At 39.0% G+C, this 16,063-nt stretch overlaps 1 long non-coding RNA gene across 1 annotated transcript; it reads right to left on the bottom strand.

Moving 5' to 3' along the window:
- Positions 1–11,232: 11,232 nt before the first annotated feature.
- On the bottom strand, positions 11,233–13,287 carry LOC104873529. Its single transcript, XR_783502.2, has 3 exons — positions 13,037–13,287; positions 12,642–12,699; positions 11,233–11,267 (listed from the first exon to the last, which is right to left on the bottom strand). It is a non-coding gene; the product is annotated as an uncharacterized LOC104873529 (long non-coding RNA).
- Between the last annotated feature and the right edge of the window lie 2,776 nt (positions 13,288–16,063).

Here is a 16,063-nt window from a genome sequence, read left to right as displayed (position 1 = left end):
ATATATATATATATAGTATCCAGTTTCACTACCTGTGAAGGTCCACTCCCATGATGAGTAAGAGAAGCTGATTTCTAAGAAAAATTTATCTTGTGTGATTTGACCAAAAAGACAAGTAGGAAGCTTAGAGGTTTATAGAAATATGTTTGGGACTGGATTGTGAAGATCAGGTGAAGTAATCAAACCTAGTTTTATAGATTAAAAAATGTTTCTCATTAATTTGGTAGCATAATGTTCATTTTCCTAGTTTACCCCACCACCATGCCACCAAGATGCCCTGTAGTATATCTTGTCTTTTTCAAAATAAAGCGAATTGGGATTCATTGAATTTTAGAAAGTGAAAACTTTGGTGATGCCCCTTGGGAGGATGTACCAGATGTCACCAAACTGGAACTGACAACGACTGTGTGTAAAAGAAGTACATATACATGTAAATAATGGATAATTGCAATTTAATGTCCACCATTAACTGTTGAGGAACGTTCATCATCCAGTGTAAACAAGCAACAGAAAACACCCACTCAAGTTTTTAAACATGCCTTTGATTTCCAGGCTTGAACTTCTATGCCTGGCTCAGTAAATTAAATGCCCTAGTGTTCTCTAGAGGAGGGAGACTTTCTTGTCATTTGTTTTATAATGGTCATTAGTCAGCCCTTGACTGATGTTGGGTATAAAATCACACATTAACCATGTATTAAATATTGTCTGCTATGTGTACAGAATGGAGTGTTACAAAATAAGCTTCTTTTGGATTTGATAGAGCCCAGTAAAGAGCACTCCTCACTCATGATCAGCTTCTAAGCCATAGGAGAAGTCAGACCAAAGAAGACACAGGAATCTAAATTGCGTTTTTTCAATAAAGTTGATAGTACAGAATGACTTACACAGGAAACCAGATGGCTTTCTTGACACTGAACCCCAGAATTAGACAAGGCAGCCGACCTAATAGACAAAACCTAAAACCAACAGCATGGAGGGCCATGGAATAAAGTGTGAGCCTGCAGAAGAGGAGAGTCTCTTGGTTTATTCAGGGTACAGTAAAATATCGTAAACTGGGGAGCTTGTAAACAACAGAAATTTCTCTCTCACAGTTCTGGAAGCAGGAAAATGAAGATCAAGAGAGATTTATCTGGTTAGAACCCACTTTCGGTTTGCAGATAGCACCTTCTACTGTGTCCTCACATGGTACAAGGGGAGATGTCTCTGGCCTTTAATGGGGTCACTAATTGCATTCAGGAAGGTTCTGCCCTCAGGACCTAATCACCTCTGTAAGTCTCTACTCCTGATTTCATCACTTTGAGGGTGAGGATTTCAACAAATAATGGGGAAACACAAGTATTTAGACCATAACAAAGAGCTGATTCCCAAGCCCCAGTGACACATTTGAGACTCACCAGTGAGGCTAAAGCCTCCTCATTGCTCTTCCCACCATAGCCTTGTGAGTGTGTTGCTGTAGGGAGGAGTCAATGGAAAGGTTTAGATTCAGGAAAGGGGCAGAGAACGGGCATCAAAACACTGAGGACGATCAAAACATTCAGAAAATATAACATTCATTTAAATACAGGTACCATGAAAGCAAAATTTTTCTATTTGCTCACTGCTACATTCCCAGTGTTTTGGAACATTAACTGAAATAGGGAGGATGAAGGAAGCAAGTGGAGAGAGGAGACATGAGTGGCATATATGAGTATGTAGCATATATGTGAACCAAACAATATATAAGAGAAAGACCAAAACAACCTGGGAGCCACAGATTACCTTTACTTACTGGCAATGCTGATAGGGGAAAATGAAGCTTACCTAGCCAATCTTCTTAATACTGAGTTCCAGAATGGGAAAAGCCGACTCACATAGTCACACTCTCCTCTGGAAGGGTGAGTCCCTACAGGGAGGAAGGCTATGCAAGTTAAAAGAGATGCTGCCTCCAAGGACAAAGATCTCTGTTTCAACTTCTAGGAGGTATCACTGCCTTTATTAAGAAACTACACTTGGCAAATTAAAGTGAGGGGTCTGGGTGGGGAGAGACACATACAGTGTGAATGGCCTGCCTTTATCCTCCAGGCTGAGAAGCTGTCCCACCTTGGGACACAGAAGGCCTTAAATCCTTTGAATCTCAATTCCCATTAATGCCTGAAGGGGTGGGAGAAAACATCAGGCTATTACAGTGAAGGAAGTGGAGCCCTTCCCTAATATTAATGCACCCAAGCATTTTCCATTCAAATATCTAAAAGAACAATTAACTGTCAGACAGTGTTTTGGATGCCTTGGGTACATGGGATCCAGGAGCCCACCATTCATCTGTAGTCACCAAGATGAATTTCTGTCTGGTCTATCTATAATGAGTATTTAATATCGAATCTATTTTCCTCCCTCCTTGGAAGGTTCTGCCCTCAGGACCTAATCACCTCTGTAAGTCTCTACTCCTGATTTCATCACTTTGAGGGTGAGGATTTCAACAAATAATGGGGAAACACAAGTATTTAGACCATAACAAAGAGCTGATTCCCAAGCCCCAGTGACACATTTGAGACTCACCAGTGAGGCTAAAGCCTCCTCATTGCTCTTCCCACCATAGCCTTGTGAGTGTGTTGCTGTAGGGAGGAGTCAATGGAAAGGTTTAGATTCAGGAAAGGGGCAGAGAACGGGCATCAAAACACTGAGGACGATCAAAACATTCAGAAAATATAACATTCATTTAAATACAGGTACCATGAAAGCAAAATTTTTCTATTTGCTCACTGCTACATTCCCAGTGTTTTGGAACATTAACTGAAATAGGGAGGATGAAGGAAGCAAGTGGAGAGAGGAGACATGAGTGGCATATATGAGTATGTAGCATATATGTGAACCAAACAATATATAAGAGAAAGACCAAAACAACCTGGGAGCCACAGATTACCTTTACTTACTGGCAATGCTGATAGGGGAAAATGAAGCTTACCTAGCCAATCTTCTTAATACTGAGTTCCAGAATGGGAAAAGCCGACTCACATAGTCACACTCTCCTCTGGAAGGGTGAGTCCCTACAGGGAGGAAGGCTATGCAAGTTAAAAGAGATGCTGCCTCCAAGGACAAAGATCTCTGTTTCAACTTCTAGGAGGTATCACTGCCTTTATTAAGAAACTACACTTGGCAAATTAAAGTGAGGGGTCTGGGTGGGGAGAGACACATACAGTGTGAATGGCCTGCCTTTATCCTCCAGGCTGAGAAGCTGTCCCACCTTGGGACACAGAAGGCCTTAAATCCTTTGAATCTCAATTCCCATTAATGCCTGAAGGGGTGGGAGAAAACATCAGGCTATTACAGTGAAGGAAGTGGAGCCCTTCCCTAATATTAATGCACCCAAGCATTTTCCATTCAAATATCTAAAAGAACAATTAACTGTCAGACAGTGTTTTGGATGCCTTGGGTACATGGGATCCAGGAGCCCACCATTCATCTGTAGTCACCAAGATGAATTTCTGTCTGGTCTATCTATAATGAGTATTTAATATCGAATCTATTTTCCTCCCTCCTTGCCTCTCTCTTTCCCTCTTTTTCCCTCCCTCCATTTCTTCCTAGCTTCCTTCCTTCCTCCCTCCCTTCCTTCCTTCCTTCCTTCCTTCCTTCCTTCCTTCCTTCCTCTCCCCTCCTCCCTCTCTTTTCCCTTCTTTCTTTGCTTCTCTCATTAAGGATCTTTGAGCAGGTCTAGATGGCTTGGTGCCAGAAAGGCGCCAAGGTGAATTAACATTGATTCCCTTAAGGGAAAATGTAAAAACTGCTAATAACTTGTTTGCAAAGGTAAAAGGGGTGGAAAGTGGGAGCCTAAATCCCCTGCAAGCTGCAGCTTGCTTTTCTGGGAGCTGCACGTTCTCAGACTTCCAAGGTACGCTGCGCACCTGCCAGCTGGCTGAGGGCAGAGTTCACCAGCTCCCAGTCAAGTACAAGTTCAAGCTCTTCCTTCCAGAAAGAAGTTCCAAATTGTGTTTCCTTTCCGTAAGGTGGTTGGGACATGTTAGGTGTTAAGTGTTTTTGTTTTGTTTTGTTTTGGTTTTTCTGTAAGGTCCACAATGCCTGACAGGGAAGAACTCTAAGAAGACATCACAGGTAGGTACGCAGTGAGATCCTGAATGCGGGACAATAGAATCCTGCCCACTTTCTTGCACAAACCACCTTGCATCCATAGACATTCTGTGTGTTCAGTTCCCTTCAGAGCACTTAGGTCTAACAGAGATGAACTCACTGACTTGTGTATCCATGTTTTTTGGTTGTCTTCCCCAGGAGAACCTGAGGTCTCATGAGGATGGGGCCTCATCTGTCATGTTCACCTTAGCAATATCCATCCTCATCCAATATATTATAAGCGCCTGGCTTGTAGTAATTAGGAAATAAGTATTTGCTGGAAGAGCAATTGCAGAAACAAATCCTGTTCTAGATGCTCACTTGGCAGAAAAGAAAACGAAGTCACAAAGTGACAATAATTTGTCTCAAAATAAAAAGAGTAAAAAGGGCTGGGTTCAAGCCTCAGTATAAAAAATTATTCTGAGACTGAGTCTAAGTTTCCCGGGATGGCCACAATCTTTGGATCATCCAGTCTCAGTCTCCTACTTGGCTGGGAATACAGATGTTAACAACCATGCAGGAACCCATACTGTAGTCTTGAGGGAACACAGATGATAAGTAAGTGAATAGGTCAACAAGATCATCTTTCATGGACCTAAGAACTGTGAAATGAATTAAATGCATTAAAGACTCTGGGTACAAAGTAGTGTGTGTGTATGTGTGTGTGTGTGTGTGTGTGTGTGTGTGTGTGTACGTGCACATGTGTGTGTGTGTGGTGTGCATGTTCAAACTTGTGCTTGCTGGGCATGCATTTTACCACTGGCCTGTACCCTTTATCCTGGAAGGTAATTTTTGTTGAAAAAATGGCATTTTGCCCTCCTGCACACCTGCCTATGACATCATTCATTCATGAAGGAGCTGCAGCAAGCTAATCCTGAATTGGGAAGCCACCAGCACTTTGGGGGTTGAGAGCCATAGAGAGCATGACAGATAGCAGAACTAGTTTGTCTTCCAGGGCTCTGGAGCAACGCCCTTGTCACCAATCTCAGTGATATTTATTGTCTATAAAGTTAGAAAAGGTGGGGAATCAAGGTTCAAGAATATCATACAAGCCCTGCCCCGTCAATTGCCTTCTCATCTTACATTTTTAGATTCTTTACAGGTATGTGTTTCTCTTCATGTTATCTCTGTTCCATGACACCAAAATGCTATACTTCTGATTATTCTTCTCTTAGCATTTAGAATATTCCTTTGCTGCTGAATCTCATCCCTTTGATTTTTCTGTCCAGGGTCCTAAACCTTGTTATGGTAGCTCAGCTTGTATTCTCCAAGTGAAGGTGCCTCCCACTGCAGGCCTGGCTGATACTTCATTAGCAAGCTGTTTATACCACTTCCTGGTCATTAGTAGAGATAGTAAATGAGAGGAAGTCCAGCCCCTCACACCTCCCTGGTGGGTAATTGCTATTTATTGTGATGCTCTGTTTATTGTCTTTTAGCCAATCTGACTCTGCTCTTCTCTAAATTGACAGATTTTTTTCCAGGGAATTTCTCATGAACCAGATAACTACTTTGAGATTTAATGCCAAAGTCTAGGAAGTCTCACATAGCGGGTAGAATCTGTATCCAGGACTGGCCTTGGAGAAATGTATACTTCAGGACAATTGAAACTCCTATAGATGCTTCTTGACTCCAGAGATGCCACTGTCCTGAGTCCCCCTTCTGGCCTACTTCCTGCTTCATGTCAGTTCTGCCATCCATTAGAGTTTGCTGTCTTTATTCTGAAGTCCTCTTTATTATGTTCTTAATGCCTTCTAAAGTGCTTTTTATTATAAAAAAAATCAATATGAACTATGAGAACAAACTTTCCTCCTCCCTTTCCTTTAAACTATTTGCTCCTTTTAGCAATGCCCTTCTATTTAATTCCTTCAAAACCAAAATATTTCTGAGGGCTAACACTGTGTGCTAACATAGACATTGTTTGGAAAAAACAGAGATACAAAGATAATGAGATGTTTCTGCTTCTGGTATGATGTGTAGCTGCCTAGCAGAGCAGTCCTCCTGCAGATACCAACTATAAACTCTGGATAAAATTGAAAAACAAACAGAAGTACTGAGGACCTGAAGAAACTGAAGTGATGTTATCTGAATGTGTGTCCCTTCCATTTATATGTTGAAACCTAATCATAAATTCAGTGATATCAGAGAGTAGGGCCTTTAGCATGTGCTTGGGTCCTAGAGGCAGAATTCTCATTAATAGCATTGGTGCCCTTCTAAAAGAAGTCCAGAAGAACTCTCTTGTTCTTCTACCAAGTGAGGAGATAGATACAAAGGCCATCAATGAACAAGGAAGTAGATCCTCATCCGATACTAATTTGTCAGCTCCTGGTACTTCTTGGACTTCCAGAGTCCAGACTTGTAAGAGATAAAGTTTTGTTGTTTGTAAGCTGCTCGGTTTACGGTATTTTTGTTATAGATACTGAACAGAGTAACACAGAGTGGGTGACTCTACCGAAGATTTGACACTTAGAAGAAGGAAACAGAGCTGGATGAGTTCTCTATCTGTGTGGCTTTTAAACTTGAATGTCTTGAGGAATAACAGTGAAAGTTCTACAAGAAATTCATCAGTGAGTGAGGAGGAAAAGAATGAAAAAGAAAGAATCCAAATTCTGTGTATAAATTTTGCATAAATCTCTGTCTGATCCTTGAGAAAAGCATGCATTAGGTAGATTACAGTTAGACCAACTAAAGAAGGATAAAATGAACTGGGATTTCCATTACTGTCCAGAGGACAGTCTGTACTTGAATCTAGCTAGGTAAATTATCTACTGAGTCAAATAAGCACTTTGGAGGAATATAACCATCTTAGTTACTTTTCTCATTGCTGATACAAAATACACAACACCCACAAATGAAAGAAGAAAAGTTTATTTAGCTCACAGTTTGTAGCAGTTTTAGCTCATAGTTGGCTGGCTCCAAGGCATGGCAGAAGGTGATTGCAGAGGAGAAACAGTTCACAGCAGGCGGAAGGCAGAAGGCAGCAAGCTACATGCAATAAGTGGTAAGTAACAAACAACAAGCAGTGACCCTTTTTTTCTCCCTTATATTTTATCCAGGCTATCTGTCCTTTGGGTGTGTAGCACTCACATTCAGGGTGGGGTACCCTTAATTCTACCCAGAGCTATGTGAAACAAATCAGTGGACTAATTTAGTAATCACACACCTTTATTATCACCATAATGAACTTTAGATGCAATCTCTGAAAAAGCCTAAAAAATATATGATAGTTAATCTTGACTGTCAACTCTAATGGATCAAGCAATGCCTAGAAGACATATGGGACACACTTCTGGTGTATCTAACAGGGTATTCTCGAGATGTTGGCATGTGGAGACCCATCTTGCATATGGAAAGCACCATCTAAAAGGATGGGAACTCAGATGGAACAAAAGAGGAAAAAGGAGAGTGCCTGTTAGCACTTGCTTGTCCTCTCTCTCTCTCTCTCTCTCTCTCTCTTTCTCCTTTTTGCTTTCCCCTTTCCCCTCCATCCTGGCCTCCATGAAGTGAGCAGCTTTCTTACATGATGTTCTGACTTACTTCAGGTCAGAGGTAATGGAGCAAATCAACCATGAACTGAAGCCAGAAGCCAAAATATATCTTTCCTTCCTTTAAATTAATTTTTTAGATATTTTGTTACAGCAATACAAAACTGACTAACACAAAATAGCAGAAGTTGTCTTGTGAAACTACAGGAGTAGTTGAAGACTTCTTATACTATTTTAATTGGTTCATAAAAGCTTATAAAGTGAAAAGTTATAGAAAATTATCAATATATGCTTTAAACACCTTATTTGAATTTATATGTGCATTCTTTCACTGGCCTTAGATTTATACCCTGAGCCTTTTCTTGGAGTACGGCTTTCTGATTAGTCAATCTTCTGAGTTAAATTTCTCACATAAATGAATCCATATTGTATTGTACACTCTCATTTTTGAATTTTTATGTGAAATGAGATGTGAAGAACATATAAAGAAAATTGAAACAAGAACTATACTTTTATAATGTCTTTCTCACTCAGTCTTTAAAATCGTCTTGTTTGTATCCAACACTGTACAACAGCATTTGGGGACAATTCATCTTACTGAGCCTTTCCAAAGCATTCAACCCAATTTTCCTAGGAATGCTGTTTTCTATGTGCTTTGGCATATCCTTTTGTAATATTATACTAATTAAATGCATAATTACAGTGAAAAAAGCAATAGACTTTTGATAAGCATATAACTGACTTGTAATAGCAGAAGTATGAGGACCTACAAGACAACCACCATCTCAAATGCTTAGTGTGTTATGAGAATCAGCATGTTTACAAAGCGAATGAAATGCCTTGATCAGCCGGGTTAAGAGAAAAACTCTAATCTTGCATGACTGCTGCATAGCCCAAAGGACACCCCCCCAATTGTCTAACCCAGAACAATTTTCCTAACATAATGAATAAATTTCCAGATAGAAAACAGGAAAATGTCAATAGCAGAGATGTCAGTAAAGTAGTTATGCTGCCAATCAACTTAGGGTTCTTTTGCTTGATTCAAAAGGAAATCATGAATTGGCAAAGTGCAGCTCTGCTAGCCATTCTGATGTCACCAGATAATGCTAGGTGCCAACAGCTGACACAGCCAGCTGCTGGTCACTACTGCTACCAACTGTCACCACTCAGTTTGTTGGCTGCTAGTGTCCGGAGTTTTTCCAGTGTTAACAGCTCTGAGTATTTATTGCTTTTTCTTTGGACAAAGTCATTCTGTCCATACTACTCAAGATAAAAATTCCAAGTAGATTACAGGACTTTTGGAATCCATACTACCTAAGAAATAAATCACATCCAGGTTTACCGGAAGTAAGTCTTTATTGTAATAGGGCCTGTGTTACAGCACAGGGTATTAGTAAACAGGATGGAACCTTCCTAGACTAAAATCCAAGAAGTGGCTGGGGATTGTGGCTTATATAGCAGTTGCAGGCCTGTTTCAGAGAGGGGCAGGGATGAAAGCTTGCTATGAATATTGTTTATGGAATTAACGGGCCTAGATCCTTCCCTTCCGGACATTAGCCACTCCAGGGTGCTCCTCTCCTTCTTCCAAAAGGCAACATATGGTCTGAAGTGATGGGAGTGTTGCCTTCCTGGCTGTGGAGAATGGTGATTTGATAGCCAGGACACCACTAGAAAGCCAGGGAGGACATTGAAGCAAGTTGTCCCAGTCCACCGTGTGTGTGGGGGGGGGTGGTCAGGAGGAGAAGGGAAGTGAGCAGGAGGGGCACAGTGGCCACCCAGCCAAACCATGTCTTTCCTCCAACTGGCACAGGGAAGAATGATAGTCAGGTTCTTCTCTTTTGTCTCAGTTAGCTTTAAAAGGGCACCACAAACATTCTATACAAGCTGATCCTTATCTAATTCTGTCAAGAACTGGTCATATCTAGGTCATCTGTGTTCTCATCAACTTCCTCTTTCAGTGACATCTCCATCAACTGTAGTTCTGCTCTAGGTCCTTGATATCTTGTTTTCATATAATAATATTGGGTTGCTATTGTAACTACAAGATGAGCCCAGGAAATTCAGATTATATCAGATGACCCGAGTTAAATATTTAAACTCCAATTTGGAAAGCTCATTTAAACTTACTTGAAATATTTCATTAAAAAATGGAACTAGAAATCAAACATCAACAGACTTTGTAAGTACCTATATTTAAAAGATTGGCTGAAGAAATTCATGTACATGCTTTTTTTTTTTTTTTTGGTACCAGGGATCAAACTCTGGACCTTGTGCTTGAAAGGCAGGCAGTAGAACCACTGAGCTAAATCCCTGCCTTCCTAGCTGCTTTCTTGAGTAGAGCCTAACCTAGAAGTCAAAATCTACCAGTTAGGATAGGGAATAGAGGGGGAAAATATCATTTTTCAGGTCAAAGGTCGAAACAGAGGTGATAAAAGACAAAATCTATAACAAAATAAGTTCCAGATGACTAAGGTATAAGAAGAATTCATTTATGTGCAGATTTGGGGCTGACTAGTTTTAAATGATTTGGGTAATAAAGTGAAAAATAAATAAAATTAATGAAGAATTAGTGGCTTTTTTCTAAAAGAACAAAGATTTTAATTTACTCTTATGGACTTGATCTTGTCTTTTGTTATAATGTTGTGCTCTTTCTAATCTTTGCTACTCTAGTAATTTTTGTTGTAGATCTCAATAATAATGAATATTCTCACTTTTCTAACTTATAATTTGTGTCATCAACAAATATTTATCAAACATTGTCATTCCTGGGTAAAGCATTGAACATATGTTTACAAAGTTGATTATGTAATACATAATTACTTTGTAACCATTAGATCATGTAAAGAAAAACCAACAGTTTTACAATATTCTCTTTATATTATAGAGTGAATGTACTGTTTGACCTCATGTAAGGCCTAAATCTTACTACACATAAGCAAGACTTTCGGCTGGAATAGAATTGCCTTGTCATAATAATTTCGCAGTTGCCATATGATGAAAAGGGCATAACAAACACTTCTGTTTAGGCTCTTTATTTGCGAACAGGAAGGAACCAAATCATATGCATCTTTTTATAACTAGGAAAATGTCATTTTTAAATACATGCCAATATTTTTATGGTATTACATCGCTCAATATTTGGATCATTATTTTTGCATTAAATATCTATTCAAACTCCTCAGTTTGTTAGCCACCATCAGATTTCACTTATCAACATTCAAAGCACATGACCACTGTAACAGCATATCTTTAATTCTCTCAGGATGAAAGGGGAGTAGCTATATGCACACCCATGTTTGTAGCACCTAATAATAGTAGCTAAAGCTTATATATGTCCATCAACAGATGAACAGATAAAGAAAATGTGTTATTTATACACAGTGGAGTACTACTCATGTGTAGAAAGCTGGATGCACTTTAAGTGAAGTGAAATAAATTAAATCCAATACACAATCTTAAATATTGCATGATTTCTCTTATATGAGAAACCCAATTTATAAATAAAGAACAAAATAAAAGACAGATAATAGGTAGCATGGAGATAGATCTTTCTAAATGGGAAGGGGATCAAGTGATGAAGGGAGGGAAAAGAAAGAAGGAAAGGGAATGAAAAAAATAAGATGTGTTATGTACATACCCCAACTCCACACAAGGAATGTAAATCTTGTGGTCTTCAAACATGTACTAATAAAAATTAAAAAAGAAAAAAAGTTATGACCATTCCTGCCCTTTTTGAAAGATTCTATTCTTTATTTTCTTTCATCTATACTGTCACAGTTTTGTTTTAAAGCTTTATTGAAGCATATTTTATGTATCATAAAATTTACCTACTTCAAGTGTCCAATTTAGTGCTTTTTTTGTAACTTTACTAAGGGGCATAAACATCATGATAAATCAGTTTTCAAACATTTTTAGCCTCCCAAAAATATTTTTTGCACTCATTTTCATTAAGTTCCCTCTCTCACTCATACACTATACCTCCTGGTTTTCCTCTTACTTCACTGGCTACTTCATCAATTCCTTGCAGGAACATTCTTCCCTACAAAGCCATTTTAAACTTCTAAGGGTTCTATATGGACCTTTTCCTCTACTGACTCTATAGTCTTCTGTTGAAAGATCTCTTTATGACTGGCTTCAGTTACCACCTAGAAACAGGCACTCTCCATGTAGCTCCAGATCTATACATCCAAAAAACTTCTTAGATCTCTTAATTATAGATACTGAAACATGACCCAAAGCCAAACTCATGGCGTCCATCCCAGTTCTACTTCTTAATCTTAGTAAATGGAACAATTATCAATTCCATCTCCAGAGCCCAAAATTTTGGCAGCGTCCCTGCCAAGAATTGCTCTTTTGCCATCTCATAATTAATCTATTACCAGGTCTCTTCTATTTTTTAACATCCAAAACATGTCTTAAGTGTATCTCCATTGATCACTACTGCTCTTGAACTGATCCGAGTCAATTATCTCTCACCTGAGCAAGCACTAATAGTCCCTAGCTTATCATCCTTTCTCTTCCTTTTCTAATTAGTTCTCCTTTTGCAGCTAAAATGTAATTAACAAAAAAGCAATCTATCCAATAGTTGAACATCAATTTGTATTTATCCTAATAAATTTATGACTATAACATGTTGCCCATCACCATCCCTGTACTCTTGCCCTCTGTTTTTATTTTAATTTCTTGAAAATGTACATTTCTTCTAACTAAAAAGCCATTAAACTACTAACAGCCCTCAGGATTTGGCTTAATCCACACTTCCTCATGGAAACCTACCTCTTTAGGGTAGACGTCAGGTTATATTTTAGCCCATACTCTGTCTTTATAAAACTTACTGCAGGTTGTAATTACACATTTATTTAAGAGTATTTAGTTGTTATCTATCTTTTTCACCAGACTGAAGCTCCATGAAGACAAGAACCGTGTTTTTGTTCATGAAAGAACATAGCATATGGGAGGTACTCAATAAATGTTGTAATTAAATAAGTAAATTAATACAATTAACCACACCAATAATTGCAAGGAGAATATAATGAATAAGATCTGGAAATTGCTTACCATGTAAATGTTTCCATCAGTTCTCTCAGTTTTTCTTATTTCACATATAATATGCATTCTCCAAGAGAAAAAAAAAAGGTCAGTTTAAATTGAGATTCTATTTCTTGACTTAGGCATATCATAGAATCAAACTCTGATTACTTTTCCAAGAATATGTCTTCAATTCAGCCACATCTTTATTTCTGAAATAATATAATGTCTCACACTCCTTGGAAGTGAAATTAAGAATTAGTCTTACTCTTTGATATAGTGGTGCACTGATAAAAATTCTCCACCTGGCTTTCCAGGGAAAAAGCCCTGATTGGTAAGATCAGCCAGTTTCCATGAAGTAAAGACTCTGACCACAGTCCATCTTAGATTAACAATCTGAAAGAAAGTTGGGAGGAGATACATACCAGCTTGCTCTGAATAGCCATGCCAGCTGGTTTCATCATTTCACTATATCTCAGGAACATTTGCCTCCAAGCTTTTCTTTCCTTTCTAAACCAAAAATATGGTTGCCTTTGCTTCTATCCAACTTTCTGCAACTTCATGATTATGTTTCTATTCTCAAACACCGAGTAGTAGATATTGCTATTTGGAATAAGGAAACATTCTCAAGGTTAATTTGTCATTTCTGTCACGAACTTTAATCTGCCACAAGAATCAGGCAGAAAAATCCAACCTGTGTGTGTAACTTCACAAAAATTTGCATCACACAGTAAATCCCATCAAAAAGAAGCATGGGCTCAGAAATCTGACCATGAGTAAATGTTATTCCTCATGACTGTTTACCAACAGTTTCACATGCCTTCACTGATAATTCATAAACTGTTTTCAAGGCAGTGTTTATGCAAAGGATTAGAGAAAGGGCAAAAGTCTCAAGGGAGAGAGCTCACTAAAGCACATGTCTCTCCAAGCATTAAACTGTCAACAAAGCAAACCTTCACTCCACCCTAGAGTCTAGCTTCCCAGCCAACACCCACGTGTGCTGGCAAAGATAAAGTCAACAACAAAAGCACACACATGTCACCTCTCATACAGAATGACCACAACTCTGGAGTGGCTATCCCACCCTGCTGAAATCCCCAGAATAAACACTGCACACATCCCTCTCTTGTTTTGTGGCTGGTGGCAGAGTACAGAACAGTTGCTTCTGAAAGCAATGATAGCAAAGCCAGCAAGGGCCCCAAATGTTTGTTAAATGTCTAATGATTAACAGAAGTCCCAGCCTCCGCCTTTGGGGCTGCCACTCAGGGAAGACTGTTTAGTAAACAGTCAACCATCAATATCTTGAACAGGTTGAACAGATGGCTCCAGGGTTCAGGCCAACTGTGTTTTCTTCAGTTTCATGCAGTGTTGGGTAATGAAGGCCATAAAATTCAAGGAAAATATAAGCATAAACACCCCTACTACAGCCCTGCCAATGCACAGGAGCTCTAGTCTCTAGGTGATGAAATCCGAGAAAGAAGTCAGAGGAGAGAGAGGCCCAGAGGAGTGGACTTGAATTCATTAGAAATGCTTGTGTGTGAATGAAGACGGAGGAAAAGGAAATGAATCCTCCATACATTTTTCTGCATAGTGCATCTGAATGAGCCAAAAGTGCTAGAGAGAGAGAGTCACAAAACTCAGCCCGAGGCCAAAAATTATAGGCTAAAACCACTGTCTCAGCTTTTAACAAAATCTTTGTGATAAGTCATGGGCAGAACTGCCCACCACAAAGCTCCTCCACATGCCTGATTCTAAATGTTGTGAGCAAGAAAAATTTTAGAGGCTGAGTTGTAAACATCACAGCCTTAATATGATTGTGAATATCAACTACTTGCTGCAGCACCATCTACATACTAATCCTTGTTCTGCCCTGATCCCCGTTACCTCTATGTCTCTTACTGTGATGCAGTATCTGAGATGATCCATTTAAAAGGAGGAAAGGTTTCTTATGGCTTATAGTTTGGGATGTTTCAGTCCATGATCCCTTGGGTACATTGGCTTTGTGCCTATGGCAAGAAAGCACATTATGGTGGGAAAACCTGGCAAGAGACGATGCTAATCTCACCACAGAAGAGAAGTGAAAGTCCAGGGTCCTAACATCTTGAAGAGCACAGCTCCAGTGACCTAACCTCCTTCTACTAGGCTTCTTAAGGTTCTGTTCCCTTCCAGTAGAGACACAGCCTGGCAAGGCTCTCACACATGGGCCTTTCACACATGGGCCATTGGAATACCTTTAACTCAATCATAGAAACCTTTCCTTGTATTTATAAAATGGGTACACAAGGACTGACTTTGCATATTTCTTAGTAAATGAACCCTGTCTTCTAGGCCAGAAGGCATTATGGATTAATGGCTTTAGGCCCTAAATCTACTCTATTAGATACTATATCAGGCTCTAAAGAGGAAAATAGGCACAACCCACTCTCCAAAATGAAATAAATTTCAGCATAAATCAGAAATATAAAGTAGAAAGTATAAAAATACATTAAAAATATAAATGGAAACAAATGAAAAGCTCATGAGGTAGTGAAGGAAAAGACAAACACACCCTACCACTGCCCACCACAGTGAGTGAATACCATGGTCACCATTCTCAATATCACCAGAGGATGGGCACTGCAAGTGTCCAGTAACATGAGGGGCTCTGGACTAAGAACTCAGTGGGCCTCCGTGATATATTCATCTTGCACAGAGATGATATCAGAGAGGGAATAAAACAGAATGAAATAACTTCATTCTACAAGATGTACTTACAAATCAAAATTATAAAATAGAAAAATTAAATTCAAGGAAGTTAGCTTATAAATTCAGGAGATCAATTTATTCTTGGAAATAAATATTAACTAGTTATAATTAAGTTTAAGTATTATAATAGTAGTTTTGTGATTATTAACTATTATTCCACAAGCATTCATTATTCAAATGAACCAACCTGAAAGTGACTAAGTAATTATAGTATGTTTAAGAAAGAGAGAAAGGACTGACTATAAAAAAGAGCAGGGTCTTTGTAAATAGGGAAGGGTGAAGAGGGTGAAGGGAGGACAAGGGTATGGGGAAAAAATATGACCCAAGATACATCATGTAAAGGTACAAGATCCCAATGATAAATGTAACTGTATTATTTGCTTTAAATGTACCAATAAACTTAATGGGGGGGGGGAAGAGCAGGAGCTGGATACGGTAACACATACGTGTAATCACAACACTTTGGAGGCCAAGGCAGGAAGATCTCAAGTTCAAGGCCAGGCTGAGCTACATAGTAATTTTGAGGCCAGCATGGACAATATAGAGAGGCCCTATCTCAAAAACAAACAAAAAATAACAACAAAGACAAGAGAATATGACATACAGGAATAAATAAGAATAGGGGAACGGGGGATAAGGAAGAAGAAAACACATGAATTTTAAAAAATCAATTAGTAATCCCAGAAAGAACTTTCAGGAATAACCTG

The sequence above is a fragment of the Fukomys damarensis genome, unplaced genomic scaffold (genome assembly GCF_012274545.1).
Source record: "Fukomys damarensis isolate Sample0158 unplaced genomic scaffold, DMR_v1.0_HiC HiC_scaffold_35, whole genome shotgun sequence".
NCBI classification, from domain to species: Eukaryota; Metazoa; Chordata; class Mammalia; order Rodentia; family Bathyergidae; genus Fukomys; species Fukomys damarensis.
Note: the sequence above shows the minus strand (reverse complement) of the source record. Positions and strands in the feature narration are given on the sequence as shown.